At 37.2% G+C, this 22,127-nt stretch overlaps 1 protein-coding gene and 1 non-coding gene across 13 annotated transcripts in view; one reads left to right on the top strand and one right to left on the bottom strand.

Annotated features, from left to right (window-relative positions):
• Klf12 (KLF transcription factor 12) overlaps positions 1-22,127 on the bottom strand; it is a 434,856-nt gene that overhangs the window by 184,651 nt on the left and 228,078 nt on the right. The gene's annotated exons all lie outside the window — the stretch shown is intronic.
• Positions 1,042-1,101, top strand: LOC120888755 (U7 small nuclear RNA). The gene has a single exon (XR_005732443.1). It is a non-coding gene; the product is annotated as a U7 small nuclear RNA (small nuclear RNA).

Below are 22,127 nucleotides of genomic sequence, written 5' to 3'. Positions count from 1 at the left end.
TATTTTTTAAATGTTTCTGGCTTGGATTATCCAGAATTGGTTCTGTGCTAGACACTGTCCGTAATTCCTCAGTCTCAGTCCTAGTTACAGTCTCACTGGGTCATGATTCTCAATGACTTTGCAGTCTGACCTCTACTTTTTGTCAAGGAGAGACTTTCTAAGAGGAAAAGACAAGAAAAAGTAAGACAGGGCAAGGGGCCCAAGAGTGACATGGGAAGAACTGCTATTTACATGCGTGTTTACAGAAGGCCTGTCTGATAAAGGGAGATCTGGTCTACCCCTGAGTAAAGCCAGGCTGGTGTCCTTATGAAGAGACCCATAGCAGGAACTGTAAGTTCCAGGAGAGGCAGCCTTCTGGGAGGAGTTGAAGAATTCCAAGGAGGCCAGCAGAAGTAGAGCAGAACACAGTGAGGACACGCGCTCAGACAGAAGAGTGAGGAGCCAGGTCACACAGGGTCTTTCAGGAGATGGCAAGGATTTTGGATTTTGAGAAGGGAAGTCTTTGAATAACAATGGGACAATGTTGGGTTTGTATTTTAAAAGATCAATTAGGCTATGAGGAGGATAGTAGGTTATAGAAGAGCAAGAATTTTCTACAGTTCACAAGAAAAGTCCAAACTACTCAGAGTGTCAATTAAGACACATTAAAACAAAGGATAAATCTAAGTTCTCCAACTTACTGATGACCACTGGACGCTCAGGAAATGTCACATTGCCTTTCCTGTTTTTGTTTTGTTTTATTTCCTGCTCATGAAATTTTTCTTATGCCCAAATTATCCTTTCTTCTTTTCCCTGGCAGAATCCTATCCATCCTAAGTGAGTCGGCTCAGATACCCTGGCTTGGTGAAGGCTACTTTTACAGTCTAGGATATTTTCTTCTATCCTAACACTGTGAGTGTGGCCCAAACCTAAGACACCAAAAAGGAAATACACAATAGATAGCAATTGCCTGCAGTGCCTTCCTATGTATAACTCTAAGCTAACACATGAATGTTAAGATTCCGCATAAGGAGGAGCAGAGGCCAGATATTAAAACACACCAAGTGTTGCAGCTTTTAGAATGTGTCTAGCAGGCTTTCTGGTTGTCACCAGAAGGTCATCTGCCCACCACAGGAAACACACATACATACACAGAGTAAAACTACAATATGTGAAATGGGGAGAACTGTCCTGACCAAAAGAAGTATATAGAAGCACATAATTCTATCTACATCAGGCCTTGCTATTCAGAGGGGGTAGAAGATTTCAACCAAAGCCACCAGGAAATTATTCAAAGCAGTAGAGAGTCTTAAATCTAAAAACAACCTCTGTCTACACCAGAGTCCCACAAACTGAGGGCTTTGGGCCAAATCCAAGTAGGCCAGTTTGTAAATGAAGGACATGAAACCTAGCTGTGACCACGCATTTATACAAGGTCTAGGGCTACTTTCGCAGAATTCCATAGAGCCCCATCTTGGAAGCAGATCTTACAGACCACGCGTCTCTCACAGTCTGAGATATTTTACTGTTCAGTACCACACAAAACAAGTTTGCTAGGCCTGTCCTACCCTACTCCCTCCCAAACTCCTCAACTCCTTAGTCTTCTCAAATAAGTCCTATTTCTTCAGTTCCCTGCTATTTCTTCTGCCTAGAGCATGGCTCCCTACCTCCTCTGCCAGACTAAGCCCACTCCTCCTTCAGTCCAAGGTCAGTTCTCAGAGATGCTCCTCCATGTCCACTGGGCACAGGCGTCCTTTCTGGCCCACATCAACTCATGCGTACCTAGAACCTGACTCGCAGCCCTCATGCTATCGTTATTTACATCCTTGCCACCCCAATTAAACATGGAATCCACGCGAACAGGAAGTGTTTTTAGGCTTTGTATTTCTTCTCCCAATGAACAAACCTAACTTTTCAACATATTTGATGAGCATGAGACTCAGACTGAGAGTTTAATGAATCAGAAGAGAATTCAAATTTTGTTTATGTCTCAAATTACAAATCAACAAGGTCATTATGTTTGGTGAAAAAAAAATTCTTTATAAACATTTTTACAAAGAATCATTCCTCTTAAAGGTCTATGATGGGTCTTAGGTCCCTAAGAGGTATTGCCTCCAAGTAGTGATGGGGTTTACTCTGTCACTTCCTGCTGCTTCCAGATGCCTCTAGCCATGATTCACCAGGATTTACCCATTCACTTCCAAATTTGTTGCTTCAAAAAACTACTTAGAGAGCTGGAAAGCCAAACAAACCTGAGGCAAAACTGAAACTGGTGCCTAAAATTAGAATCAATAGGACTTTAACAGGCTGTGGGATCTTTCTTTCACAGGTGCATAAACACTGCTGCTCTCTCAAAGGCAGTTTTTCTAAATTCCAGGTTCTTGGCTTTATTCTAAACGGGTGGGGGTGGGGGTTTTTTGTTTGTTTGTTTTTGGTGGTGGGTGGTGGTGAAGTGTCTCTGTTTTGTTTTAATCAGAAACCTAGTGTGAATAACAGAACTATTATGGGAGGGAAAAATACCATGCCCTTTTTAAAGAAAAATACCTACACAGTATCTCTGTCTTTAAGAAAGCATAGAAACTATTATTAAGAAATAAGTTGCCCTATTATTACATTAGAAAATAAAACAGGGGCTGGGAATGTGGCTCAAGCGGTAACACGCTTGCCTGGCATGCACGGGCGCTGAGTTCAATCCTCAGCACCACATAAAAATAAAGATGTTGTGTCCACTGAAAACTGAAAAAAAAAAATTAAAAAATTTTCTCTCTTCTCTCTCTCTTAATAAATAAAACATGCACATAATTTTAATAAAGCCTGATATCTTAAAATGTATATAGATGAAAAATTTTAATGTACTTATTTATAATCATTAATGCCCAAATTTATTGTACCAAATGTATGCCCAAATGCCCAAATGTATAATCATTAATGACTCAATTTTTTAATTTTTCCTGGAGATCAAAAAACAAAAAAAATCAAAGTCAAATTTCTGGAGACATTACCAAATGAAAATTAAACAAGAATTAAGCATGTTGTAGAAAGGTAAATTAAGGCAAACTATTCCATTTTTATAACAGATTTATAAAGATAAATTTAATTTTTACATATGCATTTTGGTATGTACATAGTGATCAAATACTATTTTCTGTGCAACATAAAAATATTTTAAATAATATTTTTTTAAAAAAATGTTTCCTAAAGCTTAAGCAGAAATTACTGTCATTTCTTCATTCTTTTTCCTTATAATTATTGCTGAGGAGCCAAAAAATATTCCAACCTATTCACTCAAAAACAAAATCCAAGCAAAGATATAATATAAATACTACGGAAACCAAAGTCAAAGATGTTGCTTATCACACAGAGTACTGAAAAGTACCCACCATATGCGACGTCTCATTTATACTGACAGACATAATTTTCCACCCTGGCTTTCCTTTTCTAATACACAGGTAACTTACAAAAATCCAGTCCTCATTCCACCACAGGATCATGAATGTTCTTTTTCCAGTTTTTATTTTAGAGTGCTAAATGGAGGGTAGAACTAATTCTTAACTCAAGCAATATGGCATTGTGTTCTCTATATGACAAGAACAAATTTCACTGCAAACCAGAAATGAAGAGCTTGATGTGTGGCTTTGTCTGCAAAATACAAAGACATTTAAAATTAAGGGCTTGTGGAATGGAATGCTCACATTTAATTTTACCTTCACTACTTTTCAAAGAGGAAATGCAGGGCTACTAGGATCCAGGTGAGGATGGGAGGGGGTTCCCTCTTTGATCTTTCCTGGTTGGGTTCAGGATTGAAGCTGCCTGTACACCCATCAATGCACTTGAAATACTAACCTTGGTAGACAAATTCTTAAATTTATATAACTCCTGTATAACATTTGAAAAAGACACCTGTTTTGGAGTTTTCTGAACTGTATCTTCCTAAATCATTCTGGTCTTTTTTTTTTTTTTTTTTTTTTTTTTAAACTTTTGGACAATTTTGGCCATCCAGAATCTAATCACATAGAGACTCAAAGGAAATTACAAAAATAAGGACATGTGCACTTACATTTTAATTTATTGTACCAAATGAATATGGATTTAAGGAACGGAATAATCCTTTTCAAAACAAGCAAATGAATTTAGTGAATAAGGACAGAAATAGTTTTCAAAGGCCTTACACCTAAGGTTTTTGTTTCAAAACATTCTATGAAAAATGTCAAGTGCAGTCTATAAAACCTGATTTTATAGACTCTGAATTTTTTTTTTAAACTGGCAAAAGGACATTTAAGTAATCATATTCTATCAGCCCATAGTTTACTGCAGAGGTAGCCTGGCAGAATTACAGTATTTGAATTGCAAGAACCAATAAGAAAATCCAAAATCAATGCCTCTTATGTTTTGATATTTTAATCTTATGAACATTTCTAAGTCTCATCCATCAACAGAGTCCATCATTTATGAATTAAAGCAGGTTATTGAAGGCGACAAGCACCAGGATCACATGGAGACCAAATCCGGGAACTCTCTCTTGCTTTGGCAGGCTTTCCAGCAGGAGTCGTACTTGTTCTTCATTTTTCTTTCCATTGTGTAGTTATATTATTGTCTTTGTAAACTGTCCTCAGTGAAATTAAAACAATCATCCCTAAATGCAAAATTTATTAATTCAATCATTGTGGGGCAGACTGCTAAATTAAGAATTTCTTCCCTAAATAATTACCATGTCTAACATCAACATTATATTTCCCCCACTTTTTCATGCATTCTGAAGTTCACTGGTGGATATTAAATAAAAGATTATGACTTACTTTGTTTCTTTTTATTAAGAAGCAACAGCAATAAGAATAGCAATGAACTCATTAAAAACTAAGAGTTACTTGCATGAGGGGGAAAAGAAACGAATGGTTCCCTTTCACTGAAGCACCAGTCCTTAGAAAAGTATGCCATGGTACTGTGGAAAACAGATGATTTAAATGTCATTGCCAAATTGATAACTTGTCATATATAAACAGGATAGCATTTCTTTCTTCCTTTTTTTTTTTCCTTTTTTTTTTTGAGGGGGGGAGTACACTGAAGGGACAGGGAAGAACACCATGAGATCAAACACAAAAGGAAAACAGATTAGGGGATAATACTGGACTGAAACTGAGACAGCAGCCTAACTTGGTAGTTATTCAGTCCAAACTATAGCTACTAAATGTCAAATTATTTGCAAAGCTTTGGGCAGGGTACTCCTGGGTAAAGCAAAGCTATACCCAACTTTACCACAAGGAGCTTATAACTCTTATAATAAGCATAAAATGATCTAACAAAAGTAGAGCATTTGCCTGGTAATCGTTTATGAAGTAACTCATTTTAACACGCTATGAGCAAAGCATTATTTTTTTTTTGTTGGATATTAAATTCACATCAGGTGCCGTATAGGCAGCAGCTCTTCCAGTGTGAAACATAAACTCTGCTAAAAGAGAGGGACCGCCAACTGAAGGACAGATACCAGTTATGTGAAGAAAGTGTCAAGACTTTCTGAGGCACCTTCCCCAAATTTGATGAAGCTGAAAACCAACAGTCTTAGTTGGTTTCTTAACATCTGCAGAACAAAGCCTCAGCTTGCCTACCAATCTCATTTCTTAAAGAAGATGAAGATATTAACATTACCTACTAATGTTGTTCTGAGAATCAAACATGTTTTTCTGGAAAAAGGACATTTAAGTCATCTTCCCTCAGCTGAAGGACCTGTCACTATCACCCTGTAAGTCTGAATCCTATCCATCTTCAGGGTGCATAAGTGCTTCTTACTAAATAAACACCCCGAGCCCTCACAACCCTCCAGTCCTTGACATTCCCGAGGTGTCGATGGTGAAAATAACTTAATACTTAACGTTCAATGAAAGAAAAGATGTGTGACCATCGCTTTCATTGTGCAGAACCAGCGCTGTCTATAGGCCTCTTCTTTAACTCCAACCATTCTTTCTTCACCTCCACTGCACTGTGACAGGATTCCAGACAGATCAGGACACCAGACCTTGTGCCTTGAAGAAACTCATGGTGCTATTCCTCCAGCCATGACTCTCTCCATAGGAAGAAGAGGCTATTAGGACAAGAAGAGAACTGTCCTCGCAGAGCCTGCCTCTCCCCACCGCAGGAGAACTAAGCCACAGACCTTCCTGCAGGGATGGACAAACCTTGTACCCACACTCTCCAAAGCAGGAGACACCAGCCCCGTGTGGCCATGAAGACGTGAAGAAAGACTAGTGTGACTGAAAGATTTTAATTTTGTTTAATATGAATTTATATATATATATATATATATATATATATATATATATATAAACTTCAAAAGCCACAAAAATGGCTACAGAGAATCCTTTTGTCAGGACCACACAGGATCTCTTGGTTGCCAATCCATTATTTACTTCTTTTCATTGATCTTGATGTTTCAGCAATGGTCAGTTCTGCTGAGCAATCAGCTCTTCTTAAGGATTTGTTTCTGCTGACATTTGTGGCACCACACTTTCCTGGGCTTGTGGGAGGTTTTGTTTGTTTCTGTTTGGTCTGTACCTCTGCCAATCTTCAACTTCTTTGTCAGCTCCACTTATTGTATTCGAACTCTTATTGCTGACATGCCTCAACTTAGTCATGAACCCTCAATCTCCACTCATTTAGGTAATCTCATATATCAACATGCCAACCACAATGAAAATTCCATCTCCAAATACAGACGCATAGCCAACGATGCACCTGAGATCTTCATTTAACATCCAAATGTAACAAACTCAGAGCAATACTCCTAATTTCCCACCTCTGCAAAAAGCAGTCTCTTACCAGCCTTCCCTACAGATCATCAAGGAATTAACCTTTACCTAGTAGCTCAAGGCCAAAAGTAAGGGGCTGCCATTGATTCCTTTCTCTCATCTTTCATTCTAGGGAAAGGCCACAAACTATGAATGAAAAGCATTTATTCTAAGGGAAATGTTAAGATGTTGAGAAGACTTTTAAGTTTGGGAGAAAAATCTGCTAGGTGGAGAATAAGTTGAAGAAGTGAGAGTGGATATTCAAGAAACCAGTTAAGAGACGATTAGTGAAGTCTTGAGTGAGCAACTAGAAGGTGGAATTAATTTAGATGAAAGGCATATTTGGATGTGGAGGATGAGAATCAATAAAGGTAACTCCTATGATTTTGGATTAAGAAACTTAAAGTTGTGGCCACCTGCATAGATAAGACAGACAGACTACAGTTTTGACGGACAGAGGTGATGTGGGAAGTTAGAATCAATGCCTTTGTTTTGCAGGTGCACCATGAAGGCAGGTTTCAAATAGGGAAAGAGGTCACCAGGTATCAATCTACAGAGGTGTTAAGAGGATGAAAGTCTAAAATTTTATCCTCTAGATTCTATTTATGTTCAACATGCCAACAATATTTTGGATACAAGAGGCTTGCCATTCTGGCTAGAGTCCAACAGATTCCAACAATTTTATACATGAGTATGAACTTTCAGGGCATTCCCTACTTCCACATAAATCTGTGCTCAGTAGCAACCAAAATGACAAAGCCAGTAGCAACAGGACACACGGCAAGGACTCTTTTTGAATAAGGTCAGTAATCAAATCACAAAGCAGAGAAACAAATCCACTGATACTTCAAAATATCAATGAGTAAAGTATATATATTTTTGGTGTTTCTTTTTTGGTGGGGAGGGTATCAGGGATTGAACTCAGGGGCACTCAACTACTGAGCCACATCCCCAGCCCTATTTTGTATTTTTCATTTAGAGACAGGGTCTGAGTTGCTTAGCACTTAGATGTTGCTGAGGCTGGCTTTGAACTCGAAATCCTCCTGCCTCAGTCTCCTGAGCCGCAGGGATTACAGGCGTAAACCACCAAGCCTGGATTTTTTTTTTTGCCGTTTTTAACATCAGATCAAACCCACTTATATGGGCTGGGTATGTAGCTCAGTGGTGGAGCGCTTACTTAGCATGCACCAGGCCCTGGGTTTGATTCACAACACTGTCCCCCAAAAAGCCATTCACTAGTTCAGACCATAAAAACTTAATCATTAACAGAAACACACACACACACACACACACACACACACAAATAGGTGATATATGTGCTACAGAGCAAGTATAACTGTCCAATTTCAATCTAGATAAATTGTTTAAAGTCATACAAAACACTGGAGATAATGGAATATGAAAAGGCTAGAGAAATTAATAAATAAGTATCTTCTCTCTCTCTTTTTAAGAAAGCTTCATTTTGTCCACACTAGTTTTTAAAAGAAATCATTGCTATTATCCATTCATTCATAAAGACCTTTAAAATCTTTGTAACTTCTAGAATAAACATTTACCTGACATTAGCCAAACGTTATCCCCTAGAGTAAGAAAATGATTCCTGGAATAGTTTTCTTGGGAAAACCAAACCAAAGGATTACAAGATAAGAAATGACAGTACATAGTATTCTGACATTTTAATAAATTAATATTAGTTATATAAAAGAAATAACTGATTTTTATGTATCTGAAACACCATTCTTTAGATAAAAATAAGTTACGCTAAAATGACATTCTGATACTTTCATTATGATAGATTTGCTAAAATCATTAAGACTGCCTCTTAGTTAAGAAGGGTTTTGGTGGGGAAATGATCTTGCTGCTGTTCAAAACACTAAAGACAACTCCCACAGCATGCGTTATTCTGTCATTCATTGTTTATTAAAACTTTTAACAGTAGAGCTGAACATGTTCCTTTTCTTTCATCGGTGTTAGTTAAGAAAAGGTTATCATGCTTCCATTTCTTAAAGACAGTATGGTAAGACATTGTCCAGAAAAGGGAGAAAGGAAAAGACATATATTTTATTGAAACTATTCAGAAGGAACCAATATTCCACAGAAAATAAATATTTTATGCTTTATGAACTTTTCTATGGCATTTGAAATACAAGAAATTTCATCAGACTTTAGGAGTCCTCTGAGATCTCAAAACTTGATTCTTTAATCTGGTCTGACAGTTCCATGCTCTTCATTTATTTCAAACAGTTTAACTATGACGGCTTCATAGTGACTTGGAAAAATCACTTAGAAATATGGTCAAAGACTGAAATACTACTAAAAATCATGGAAACTAAGTTCATACAAATCTCTTGACTAGAAATGAAACTACACCCTAATCTTTCACCATGCACAAAACTCAAAATGGATCAAGGACCTAGGAATTAAACCAGAGACGCTGTGTCTAATAGAAGAAAAAGCAGGCCCTAATCTCCATCATGTAGGATTAGGCCCCAACTTCCTTAATAAGACTCCTATAGTGTAAGAATTAAAACCAAGAATCAATAAATGGGATGGAATCAAACTAAAAAGTTTCTTCTCAGCAAAAGAAACAATCTGTGAGGTGAACAGAGAGCCCACAACCTGGGAGCAAATTTTTAATCCTCACATATCAGATAAAGAACTCAAAAGGCTAAACACCAAAACAAACAAACAAACAAAAAAAAAACAAATAACCCAATCAACAAAAGGGCCAGGGATCTGGATAGACACTTCTCAGAAGAGGATATACAATCAATCAACAAATATATGAAAAAATGCTCATCATCTCTAGCAATCAGAGAAATGCAAATCAAAACTACTCTAAGATATCATCTCACTCCAGTCAGAATTATGAAGACAAACAACAATAAATGTTGGAGAGGATGTGGGGAAAAAGATACACTCATACATTGCTGGTGGGACTGCAAATTGGCACAGCCAATATGGAAAGCAGTATGGAGGTTCCTTGGAAATCTGGGAATGGAACCACCATTTGACCCAGCTATCCCTCTCCTCGGATTATACCCAAAGGACTTAAAAACAGCATACTACAGGGACACAGCCATATCAATGTTTATAGCAGCACAATTCACAATAGCTAAACTGTGGAGTCAAACCAGACCAGTTTTAAAGAACAAAAACAAAACCCAGGAGATTTCAGTCAACCTTATTCAGGGTAATAAGGAAGTCCCCTCTGTTTTAACCCAACAAAGAAAGTAAGTTTGAAATGACCAATCGGTTTCTGCTTTGTTCAGCCTTTTTCTGCCTTAAAGCTAGCCTCTGTTCAATTCACAGAACACTCACTTAACTTTATAGAATGAAATGTTGTACAATTCTAGAATCACAAATAAGAGCCAATTTGATTTTTTAAAAATACCTTTATTTTATTTATTTATTATTATGTGGTGCTGAGGATTAAACCCAGTGCCTCACATGTGCTAGGCAAGCACTCTACCACTGAGTTACAACCCCAATTTGATCTTTATATTTGTTACAATGTTGGTCTGACAATGTGCAATAAAATGTTCAACTTACAAAAAAAAAAATCAAAAGAACCTTATAGTTTTACATGAATATATTGCTAATGTTGAAGATGGGGGGAAACCCATACCTATGTAAACAACAATAAGAATCTGAATTCTAACTTTTTAGTTGACATATAAAAATATGTAAATAAATTTTGCTAAGATATCCCACTTATTTCAATGAATAAAGAAGAAAAAATAAAAGAACAAAAATAGAACTAAGAATAGAAAATATTATTCTAGTGCTTTCTAAATTTTCAGAAGGTATGTACTTGCATACAAATATACTTTGATGAGTAGTTAAGTTAGGAAAGAACACAATAATAAGCTGGTCAATAGATTTGCACTTTCATATTAAAAATCAAAAGTTATTTAAAATATATGATTATATATTTCAGAAATACAGACTGCCTCTCATACTACTGTTATGTGAAAATAAAAATCCCATTTGCCTGGATTGACCTACAGTAAGGGCTGTCTCCTCCTCTCTGAAGAGCTGAATTCATTAAGGTTGGTACAAATAAAGGTCACCAGTCCATTTCTTTTTTAATTCATACATTCAGTAACTGAATTACTTCTGCCTTTAAAATGAAACTTAAAAGTGGACTAAGGAAATACAATTTGCAACAATCACTGGAAATGATGAGCTCTGGACAAGTAAGCTTTCAAAAGAATTACAATCAAAGCAGGTTTGGTTTGGGAAGAAAACACTTCTTACATAATTAGTCATTTCTTTGCCTTCTTAACCCAAGTGGAGATACATGCTATAATCTTTTTCTGAGTGGGGCTGCTTCTGTACCACAAATTTGGTCTTCTTTTGAAGATGTAGGTGCTGTGCATATATAGATGACTGGAGAGAAGATAGTAAGATTATAGTATTCCTATAAATCTTATTTCTAAAATTTCTGTTTATAGTTTGCATGTTTAGATCAATTATCTCTTTCTTATATGAAAGCCAGGACAATAACACACAAATTCCTAAGCAATGTCACATTATCTTCCAACAAAAGGTAATAATGATTCAAAAACCAAAGTGACCATTTCCCAAGTGGTGCTCAACATTTTAGCACTCTGGCTTCTCACTATTGCCATGTATGGTCAACTTATCAATGGCATTCATTCACAATCATTTACTACTGTGTTACTACAAGCAGTTCATGGCTGGTATTTACCTTAGGGCCTAGTTTGTTGTTTACCAGTGTTAGAGTTACGAGTTCTAAGACTTGGATTTGGATATTTGGGGAAAGTTTGATTTTAAAATCTACAAATTCTTCTTTATTATCAGAGATCTCTCCTAAACTGGATAGTATTCTGGAATAACCCACAACAGTAAGAGGACACCAAGAGAAGGCTAAAAGTTAGTAAAAGACACGGAATCTCACTTTTTCAGGTTGAACTATACACTCTTAAACAGCAATAGAATGGTACTTCTGTTGTCAAGTAAGAAAACTGATTTTGAAAGATGAACTTTTATTGAAAGATGCTAGAATTAAATGTCTACACATATAGTCAGGTGTACTTGAAAGCTGCAGAAATTTCATAGCTGCTAAGGTTTTTACCTACTCTAGCAGATAGTTAATAAGAATGATATGGAACTATGGCAAAAAACAGTCAAGCTCTGCCTATTTTACTTAAGGTTGACATCTGCTAGGATAGAAGCCAATGTCAAAAATCAAGTGCCCATTAGTAAGGAAAACAGACAAACAAGCTGTATCCACACAATAGAGTTCTTACACCTTACTTTTTCTTTCTTTCTTTCTTTTTTAACGGCATAGCGGTATGTATCACTGGAAAAAGGTTTAAGTTATTCTTTGTAATAAGAAGAAAGGTTAAAAATCAATTTGCATAGCAACATGTAATTTGCATAGTTTAAATATATGCACAGACCCTTGTCTCAGTTACAATGAAGCATTTACCTTGGTTTCACGGAAAGGGAGGTGGGTGAGTGGAGTAAAGACATTCCTTTTGGCTAATCTATTTTGAATTTTTCTTGCAAAAAGAACATATTGGTTTTGCTATAATTTCAAAAGAATCTATAGAAATACAGATTTTTAATGCCTAATTTGTTCAGACAATATGCTGTGTTCAGAAGAGAGAGCTGAAAAAACAACAGAAACCTCACCACAACAAACTCTTATTTTGCTGACTGCTTATCAGTCCCAAAGCTGACTTTTTTTTTTTTTTTAATATCTTATCTTGAAAACACATTCTTCCCAAAATCCCTGACCTACACCTCTTTGATGCTTTTCCAATTAGCACTGGGTCAGAGAAAGGGGCACCTCTGAATCTCTTTTCTAATAACTAAACAAACACAATGCATGTGATCTAATTTAATTATGTATATAGTGTGGATCTTCTCATTTGCTTTTGTTGACTGAATATCTGCAAATAATTTGATCAATCTGTTTTTTGGCCTCTTTGTCTTAGAATGCATTCAATCAACAATATTGATCATGTACTACGCATCAGGTATTGTCCTATAGGATTTTAAAAACAAATAAATAATGGAAAACAGTAATGTGCTTGTAAAATTTGTCTCCAGTAAAGAAACGGTGCTCTGTGGGATATTTAATAGAGGAAATTAAATGCAGATGACAACAGAGTTGAAAGGTCAAAAGAAGACCAATGAAGTAAGCCAGATTAGCAAGAGTAAAAGCCAAAAGGTCCTTCTATCCAGAGAACTGGAAAGGCAAAGAAAGGAGATACTTTTGTCAGAATACAAGACTGGTGTCATCTAAGGGAGATGAACCAACAGTAGGGCTGCCCCAAGTGTTGGACAGAGATGCAACCACAGCTGAAAAATGCACCCTAAGTTGGTGAGAGATGTGGCCTTCTTTCTCCCCTTCTTTACCCTTCTTCAAGTCTGCCAAAGCCTTCCACTGAGACTTCAGTAAAGACTAGCACTTAAAGCACTCAAAAATTATAAAATTGTTTTCAATTTCAAGATGCCTATCAACCATGTTATGGTTTAGATGTGGTGTCCCTCTAAAGCTTGTGTGTGAGACAATTCAAGATGGTTTGGAGGAGAAATGATTTAGTCATAGCCTTAAACTAATTAGTGAATTAATCCCTGATGAGATTAATTGAGTGGTAACTGGAGACAGATGGGGTATGGCTATGGGGTATATTTTGTGTCTGGAGAGTAGAGTGTGTATGCTGTGTGTATCTGTGTCTCTCTCTCATATATATATCTCCCCACTTGCTGATCATCATGTGAGCTGTTTCCCTCTGCCACACTCTTCCACCATAATGTTCTACCTCATCTTGAGCCCTGAGGAATGGATCCTGTCTCTTATAGACTGAGACCTTTGAAACCACGAGTCCCTAAATAAACCTTTCCTCCTCTATAATTGTTCTGCTGGCGTCTTTTGGTCACAACAGCAAAAAAAGCTCACTAAAACAAACCACATGTGCACACCAGCACATACGCTTGGGATATCAAGCACTCAATGAAATGGTGCCCTGTAAGTGACACACAGAGATGATGGTCTTTAGAGTCTACAGGGATTTCAGAGAGTCTCTTGAACCCCAATATCAACTTTTTTATTCTTTTATCTTAAGGTAGTTCAAAGTAGGTTGTTACCTAAAGTGCTACCATATTATCAATTTAGTGATTAAAGAAGCATATGTGTGCGATTTTCTTGAACATGCTTACTTTACTAAACTCAAGTCATTTAATGACCTTTTTCCTCTAACTGGAGGTATTCAATTTCTTTCAAATAAACAGAATTTTATCTACTTTACCTACTACTTTTTATTTATGTTCCATGTACATGCCGAGTAGATTTTCTCAAAATAGTGAAAATAATGACTTGTTAGCAGTTGATCTCCTGACTTTTAATGGAAACTCTTTTATATTTATTTTTAAATTAAATATTCTATTAACTATTAGCTAGAAATAAAACACTCATCCCAATAGTCAGTATTAAATATGTCCTGTTTTTGGTTTTATAATTTTTATAAGGCATAGCTATTGACTTCTATCAAAACTACCAAGAAGTCTATTGAGTAATAACTCTTATTCAACAATAAATTTTCTTTTTCTTCTTTCTCCTAGTTCCTTTTCCTCCTAATTCTATAGTCATTGACTTCCATCCAAAATCTCTTGGCATTGTAATAAAACCAGTCAACAAATGCTTTTCTTTGTTTTCAGTTATCCTCCTGTTAATAACCACATAAGTACAGTCAGAGTCGAATCTGTGGCTCTTCAGCATTCCAGAAGGTCCGCCATTGCTGCATAATGAGAAGTTGCCTGTTTGCTGCCACATTCTTGCTCTTCCTCAGATTCCAGATTGAAAGCTATTCTAGACGGCTGAGATTATGAAAAGACCGACTTTCCTTCCTTCCTTCCTTCCTTCCTTCCTTCCTTCCTTCCTTCCTTCCTTCCTTCCTTCCCTCCCTCCCTCCTTCCTTCCTTCTTTCCCTCCCTCCTTCCCTCCCTAGAACTGCTAAAGACTGTACTGTAAACAAATCCCCTAAATGCCAAAGAACTGGGTAATTTCCCAATGGAATGCAGAAGTCAGGCAGTTTAAAACAACTAACCTCCAAGCAACCAGGTAATATTTTTCACATACCACAGTGTTTCCTCCTATGCATTTGGTGCTGACAGTGGAACTTTTCATGTTTGAAATTATATTAGAGACTTGAAATATCAGGAAAGGAAACTAGGGGTTTTGATCTATGCCTGCTGCCTTAGTGCTTAATAGAGGGTGGCCAGCGATGCCAACATTGATGAGAAAGATCACAGGGTACTTATGAGACATGTGACAAATAAAGAGTGGACAGCAATACATGGAGCACAGAGAGAATGTCAGGGATACACCAGTGAAGACGGAGTCACAGGGAGCTAGAATAGCCTGACCCAGCAGGAATGGAGAGAGTGTAGTTTGATGTCAGGTTATGAAGTTTTATATCCCTAAATCAGATTTTTTTTGAAGAAGAAGACACTGAGAAATGATTGCATAATTTTATAAATGGAAAGAGTGCAAAGTGATACGACAGAAGATAAGCTTCTGCAGAATTAGGTTTCAAGTAACATTTTGTATTTTCTCTCTTCTTCCCACCTCACAATCTCTGTTTTCCTTATTTATGTATAGTTCTGGGGATCCACTCAGGGCCTCATGCAGGCTACCCAAGTGCTCTCCCACTGAATTACATCTCAGCCTTCTCCCCCTCCCCCACCCCACACACTCACCTTTCTCTCTTGCCCTTCCTACCCCCCCTTCCTTCACTCCCTCTCTCTAAGAAAACCCTGTTGTAGGGTTCTTGTAGGATGTTTTCTATTTTACTAGATGTGTCCACTACCCAGAACCCAAGATAAAATGAGATAAACCATTTCCTGTTTTAAAAGACTCATAAATATCTGGGGTCAGACAATTCCCCAAGGACTCTCCATGAAGTAGCAGGGAAAGCTTTGCTTTTCATAACCATTATCCAACTCTGGCCCACTTGTGGCGTGCATAGGGAAACAATTAGGTAGAAAAGGAAGAGAATCCAAGACTCATGCATCATCTACCTGGAGGACAGGTAGATGGGTAGGTGATGAGCTCTTTGCCCTAACCAAAGGTAAGTGGAATGGATGTCACTAGAATCTACCATAAATATCATGCTCCCTGAAAAAGAGAGAAATGTATCTCAATCCTTGACCAAACATGCATTTAAGCAATATATCCTATCCATTACCCTTCTCTCATGAAAAAATGGAAAAAAGTAAGTCAGAGCCAGTTTGAAGGAAGGGTAGAAGAATTAGGGCCCAGCTGAAACTCCCACCCTTTAGCAGTACAATGATATAAGAATCCTGTAATTAAAATAAACTGGACAAGGAATCGGGGCTTGCACCTTAAAAGGCAAGTGTAGTAGAAAGAGGTGATGAGTCGTATGTTTGGGTGGCAATGGTCCAGGGAGATGGGCAGCAAAATGGCATGCTGCATCAGATGTCCCACATCAGGAAACTACACATGGAGCTGCCCAGGAGAATCCCAGCAAGTCACACTCTGTCTAGAAAGGGGGCTGGAGACAGGCACCATGGACAGATGGAGGGGAAGTGTGGCTGCCCTGCTCTATGAGGTCCTTTGAGAAGATGGCCTGCAAGGTAACTGCATCTCTATGAAGAACACCACATCACTAGGTCACCTGTAGCAAAGAACTAGACCAAGCTAGGTCAAGACTGCAGTCTCCCACTACTGCCTTCTCTCTCCCATCCCTGTTTGAAAGGGAAGAAGGAAATGACCCAGAGACCATTAAAGTGACCCCTCTTCCCCTGCAACAGATTCCAAAGTGAGACACGGAATGGTAGAGAGGCAGAATTTACTACCCTCCTATGAGCCATCTGGATAAGAGAGGAGCTTAAAGCCAGATGTAAGACTGAAGTATGAAATGGAATGAAAGCTTGCTTTTTCTAAATACCCAAGTCACCAATAAATTATAAAAAATAACTGCCATGCCAATTAAGGGACAGGAATTTCCTAATAAATTCATGAAAATTGTAAAATTATTTCATGTTTATACTTTACCAAACTAACATTGTTCAATTGGAGCTCTAGTCGTTGTTAGAGGTTTAGCCCATACATGAGTATAAAACTATTCAAGCAAAACCATGCTTTGCCAAGGAAGAGTTAGCACCTAATTAGACCTTCACATATTAAAGAGAAAATTCACATATGCTATTCCACTGTACCTGACAGGCAAAACCATTTTGTTCTTAATCACTTTTCAAAAGTTTTATTAATTGCTAGTTACAGTAACTACCATGAGAACACATCCTAAAACTTTTAAGTACTTTTTAAAAATGATCCATTACAGCATAATTTTAAACTTCAGTGAAATTCATTCATTCAGAGGTCTACATAATAAGGGAATAATTACACGGTTTCCAAATAAGGTTTTTATGCAATTATGTTATTACTCATGACAAATTCAATTAGATGCACAAAATATTGACAGAAACTTAGAAAACTCTTAAGAGAAACGTTTAGAAACTGTACAAATCATACAGTAAAATATAAATGTCTGCAAAGCTACAATTGAAATCCTCATTCTTGAAAAATATGTGCAGTAAAATAATTTTGCTACCAAAATTAGTCAAATTTCTACATGTTTTTCCATTAGCAATGACACTGTATTGGCTTAATAGATATGTTGCTCATGACTATAAATGGAGGGAAACCAAACACTCCAAACACATTCTAAACAAGGAGAGATTTCTGTTGGCCCATATGCTTTCAATCTTATGCCAAGAACCAAGAAAAATCTTGGAAGTTCTGAGTTCTAGTTGTAAAAACAGAAGACAAATCTGAATCACAGGCTGTAAACCCTTGGAGAGCACGCCAATGACAAGATGATTAATTCAAAGTCTGCTTTGATGGAAATGTCTTTTTCCCTTAAAAGAAATCAGACTCCTCTACACCGTATAAGCTCATGTAAACTAAAACTGCTTAACACAGACTGATTGTTCTGAATTGTGTTTACGCTTTTGTTTATGTTGTCTAATCAAAAACGTTAGCCACCTTCAACACACACCCTATAATTAGCCACGGCTTCACCTACAGAGACAAGAAGCACAACGATCTCAGGTTCTTAATATTCCCTGGAAACTTACTGCAAAGCTGTGCTAAACAAATCAGTCAGAAAGCTCCAGCAACCAGTCCACCCACCTTCGACAACCTCCTCTACCTAATGATAATTACAGTCTGTAGAACAGGCAGCCTCTAATAAACAGCTTCAACTTTAAAAGACAAATATCTGTAGGGGCCTTTCTGTTGCCATAGAAATGTCTTGAGGCCACCTTGTCCTCAGCACTAAACACTGCCTTCACATTAATCTGCTATTTGAGTGAGTGTGTGTGTGTGTGTGTGTGTGTGTGTGTGTGTGTACGCACACATGTGTCTGGGCTGGAGCACATTTCAGCCCAAATTACAGGATAGCTCACTCAGTCCTGTTGGTTATAAATGATACATAGTCCTTAGTTCTAATACATTCCCCCAAAATGGAGAAGAGAAATCTTCTTGGTGACAGCAGTCCCTGACTAATGGGTTCTTGCTCCCTTGGCTCAACTGGAAATTTCCCTAATGCAGCAAAGCAATAAAGAACAGCAACGCTAATTCACCATATCCCTTTTCTTCCCTCTGAGCACTGGGGTCAGTGGCTTCCTAAAGCACAGGTTTTGTCCACAGTTGTAAACAGGAAAACAAATCTTGTTAGGTCAACCCAAACAGGAATAGCTTAAAATGAATCACTCATCGACGTTGGTGAACCAAAGGGCTAGGATCCTGTTTGACTATTAAAGTTGCTTTTAGAAGAATCAAGTGAACTTCCTGGATGCCTACTAAGGGCTATAGAAACAAATTCTGTAAATACTTTTAGGGAAATAGTACACAGCGTGGGACCACAGGAACAAAACTGAACTTAGTCATGTGCTTGAGCTTTATATGTGCCATTTACACACAAAATCCTAAAGATAGGCAAAGGATGATTTTAAAAGTAAAATAACAGAAGTGTACACAGACTTGGACTTTTACTATCCTAATATGCTTAAGATGGATCAGGGAGTGGGTAAGAGGTACAGAATGGAGAAGAAAGCAGAGGAAGAGATTCAGAAATAATGGAGGAGAGCACTGAAAAACTTTTAATGCTCAACTACCCTGGGGCAAGCATCACATTTCTTGGTCCCTCTACAGACCTCCTGTATTATATTCAAGGTTGCCAGGCATTGTAAATTGGCCATCTGACATAGGGTCTCTCGATTATTTCTGAAAAGTCAGCCTGGGGTTGGCAGTGTTAGATCACTCCAATTCAAAAGAAGCAGACACAGGGAAGACCGAAGTGACATGCCCAGGCTCACAGAGCTGCTCTTACAGAACCTCCTTACGGCACTGCTTAGGTGTTCTTTAAAGTCATGGCCACGTTTACACAGAACATTCTACAAAGTTCCTTTTTAAATTTTTTTAATTAGTTTTAATTAGTTATACATAACAGTAGCATGCATTTATGTACTTTGATATATCAAACATAGATGGGATATAATTTCTCATTTTTTCTGAGTGTACATGTTGCAGAATCATATTGGTCAGGTAGTCATACAATATACATATAGTAATTATGTCTGTTTCATTCTACTATCTTTCCTATCCCCACATCCTTTCCCCTCCCTTCCCATCACTTTCATCTACCTAATTTAAGGTAAGGCTACTCTTTCTATGCTCCCCACCTTATTGTGAATTAGAATCATTCTATTAGAGAAAACTTTCAGCCTTTGGTTTGGTGGGATTGGCTTACTTTGCTTTGCATGATATTTTCCAACTCCAACCATTTACTCCAACCAAATGCCTTAATTTCACTCTTTAAAGCTGAATAATATTCAATTGAGTATATATACCACATTTTCTTTATCCATTCATCTACTGAGGGACACGTAGGTTGGTTCCATAGTATAGCTATTGTGAGTTGAGCTGCTATAAACATTGATGTGGCTGCGTCACTATAGTATGCTGATATTAGATCCTTTGGATATTAACCAAGGAGTGGGATAGCTGGGTCAAATGGTGGTTCCATTACAAGCTTTCTGAGGAGTCTCAATACTGATTTCCATAGTAGTTGTACCAATTTGCAGTCCCAGCAATGTACGAGTGTACCTTTTTCACCACATCCTCACCAACATTTATTGTTGCCTATATTCCTTATGATTGCCATTTTGACAGGAGTGAGATGAAATCTTAGAGTAGTTTTGATCTGCATTTCTCTGATTGCTAGAGATGTTGAACACTTTTTCATATATATGTTGATCAACTGTATTTCTTCTTCTTTAAAGTGTCTGTTCTCTTCCTTAGCCCATTTATTGAATGGGTTATTTGTATTTTTTTGGTGTTAAGTTTTTTAGTTCTTTATCCTAGAGATTAATGCTTTATTGGAGGTACATGGGGTAAAGATTTTCTCCCAATTTGTAGCCTCTCTACTCATGTTATAGATCAGCACTATTCTAAATGGAGAAAAATTGAAAGCATTCCCGCTAAAAACTGGAACAAGACAAGGATGTCCTCTTTCACCACTTCTATTCAACATCATCCTTGAAACTCTAGCCACAGCAATTAAACAAAAGAAAGAAATTAAAGGGATACAAATAGGTAAAGAAGAACTCAACTATCGGTATTTGCTAATGACATGATTCTATATCTAGAAGATCCAAAAAATTCTAACAGAAAACTTCTAGAACTAATAAATAGCAGGATATAAACTCAACATCCATAAATCAAACAAATTCCTATACATCAGTGATGAATCCACTGGAAGACAAATTAGGAAAACTACTCCATTCACAATAGCCTCAAAGAAAAAAAAATCTGGGAATCTAACAAAAGAGGTGAATGACCTCTACAGTGAAAATTACAGAACATTAATGAAAGAAATTGAAGAAAATATCAGAAGATGGAAAGATCTACCACGCTCCTGGATAGACAGAATTAATACTGACAAAATGGCCATACTACCAAAAGCATTATACAGATTTAATACAATTCCTATTAAAATCCCAATGATATTCTTCATAGAAATAGCAACATGAAATTTATTTGAAAAAATAAGAGACCCAGAATAGCTAAAGCAATCCTTAGCAAGAAAAGTGAAGCAGGAGGCATCACAATACCAAACCTTAAACCATACTACAGAGATATAGTAACAAAAATAGCATGGTATTTGGCACCAAAACAGACTTGTAGACCAATGGTACAGAATAGAGGACACAGAGACAAACCCACATAAATATGGTTATGTCATACTAGACAAAGGTGCCAAAAACATTCACTGGAGAAAAGATAGCCTATTCAACAAATGGTGCTGGCAAAAATGGAAATCCATATATAACAACATGAAATTAAACCTCTACCTGTCACCCTGCACAAAAATCAACTCAATGTTGATCAAAGACTTAGGCACTAGAACAGAGACCCTGTGCCTAACAGAAGAAAAAATAGGCCCAAATCTGCACCACTTCAGCCTAGGATCTGACTTCCTTAACAAGACTTCTAAAGCACAAAAAGAAAAATCAAGAATCAATAAATGGGATGGATTCAAATTAAAAAACTTCTTCTCAGCAAAGGAAACAATTAATAACGTGAGGAGAGAGTCTACAAGTTTCTTTAGACTAAAAGGGACTAAAGTTTCTCAACACTGTAAAAATTCACTGTTAAAACAAGAACCTAAAATATTTCTTCCTTCTAGTTTTTTTCAAATGTTATCCTCAAAGGCAATGCCTAAGTGGCTGAGTACTTAAGGATTCTGTGTTTCTTCCAATGAGACGATTCTAACTTGCTGACATGACTGTCAATGCAATGATGTGGAGTCTCATACTCTGTTCAATGAGAGGATTATGACCAGGACTAAAGAAAGCTTAACATAAGGAGAAACCTAAAACTAAGGGCCATCCAGCAATGTGACCCTGAGTTTTGTTATTTCTTCTCCATTTCTTTTGGAGGATGGTTGAAGCATCCATCTGCACATTTTTTCCATTTGTTCATCCTCACAAGATGCAGCTGCATTATTCGGATCAGTCCCTCTGCAAGTGCCACGGCCAAATTTTCTTTATAATTTTCTTGATGAAAACGTTAGCTCGCAAATCAAGACATTATACTTTTTCATCTGTGCTAACAGCAGTTTTTATGTAACATGATTTAAAAGAAGCTATTTCCTCACTTGGCTGATGTCTAATTGACACATTAATTTTTAAAGCAATATCAGGTTTGTTTTTTCTTTTTTTTTAAAGATCAGCTGCCTGTGTGTGGCACTTGTGTGTGCCAGAACATGCTGAGAGAGGATGAAGGGAGCCCCACAGTAAGAG

This window comes from Ictidomys tridecemlineatus, chromosome 6, assembly GCF_052094955.1.
Source record: "Ictidomys tridecemlineatus isolate mIctTri1 chromosome 6, mIctTri1.hap1, whole genome shotgun sequence".
Classification (NCBI taxonomy): Eukaryota; Metazoa; Chordata; class Mammalia; order Rodentia; family Sciuridae; genus Ictidomys; species Ictidomys tridecemlineatus.
This window is presented reverse-complemented; position numbering and strand designations above follow the sequence as displayed.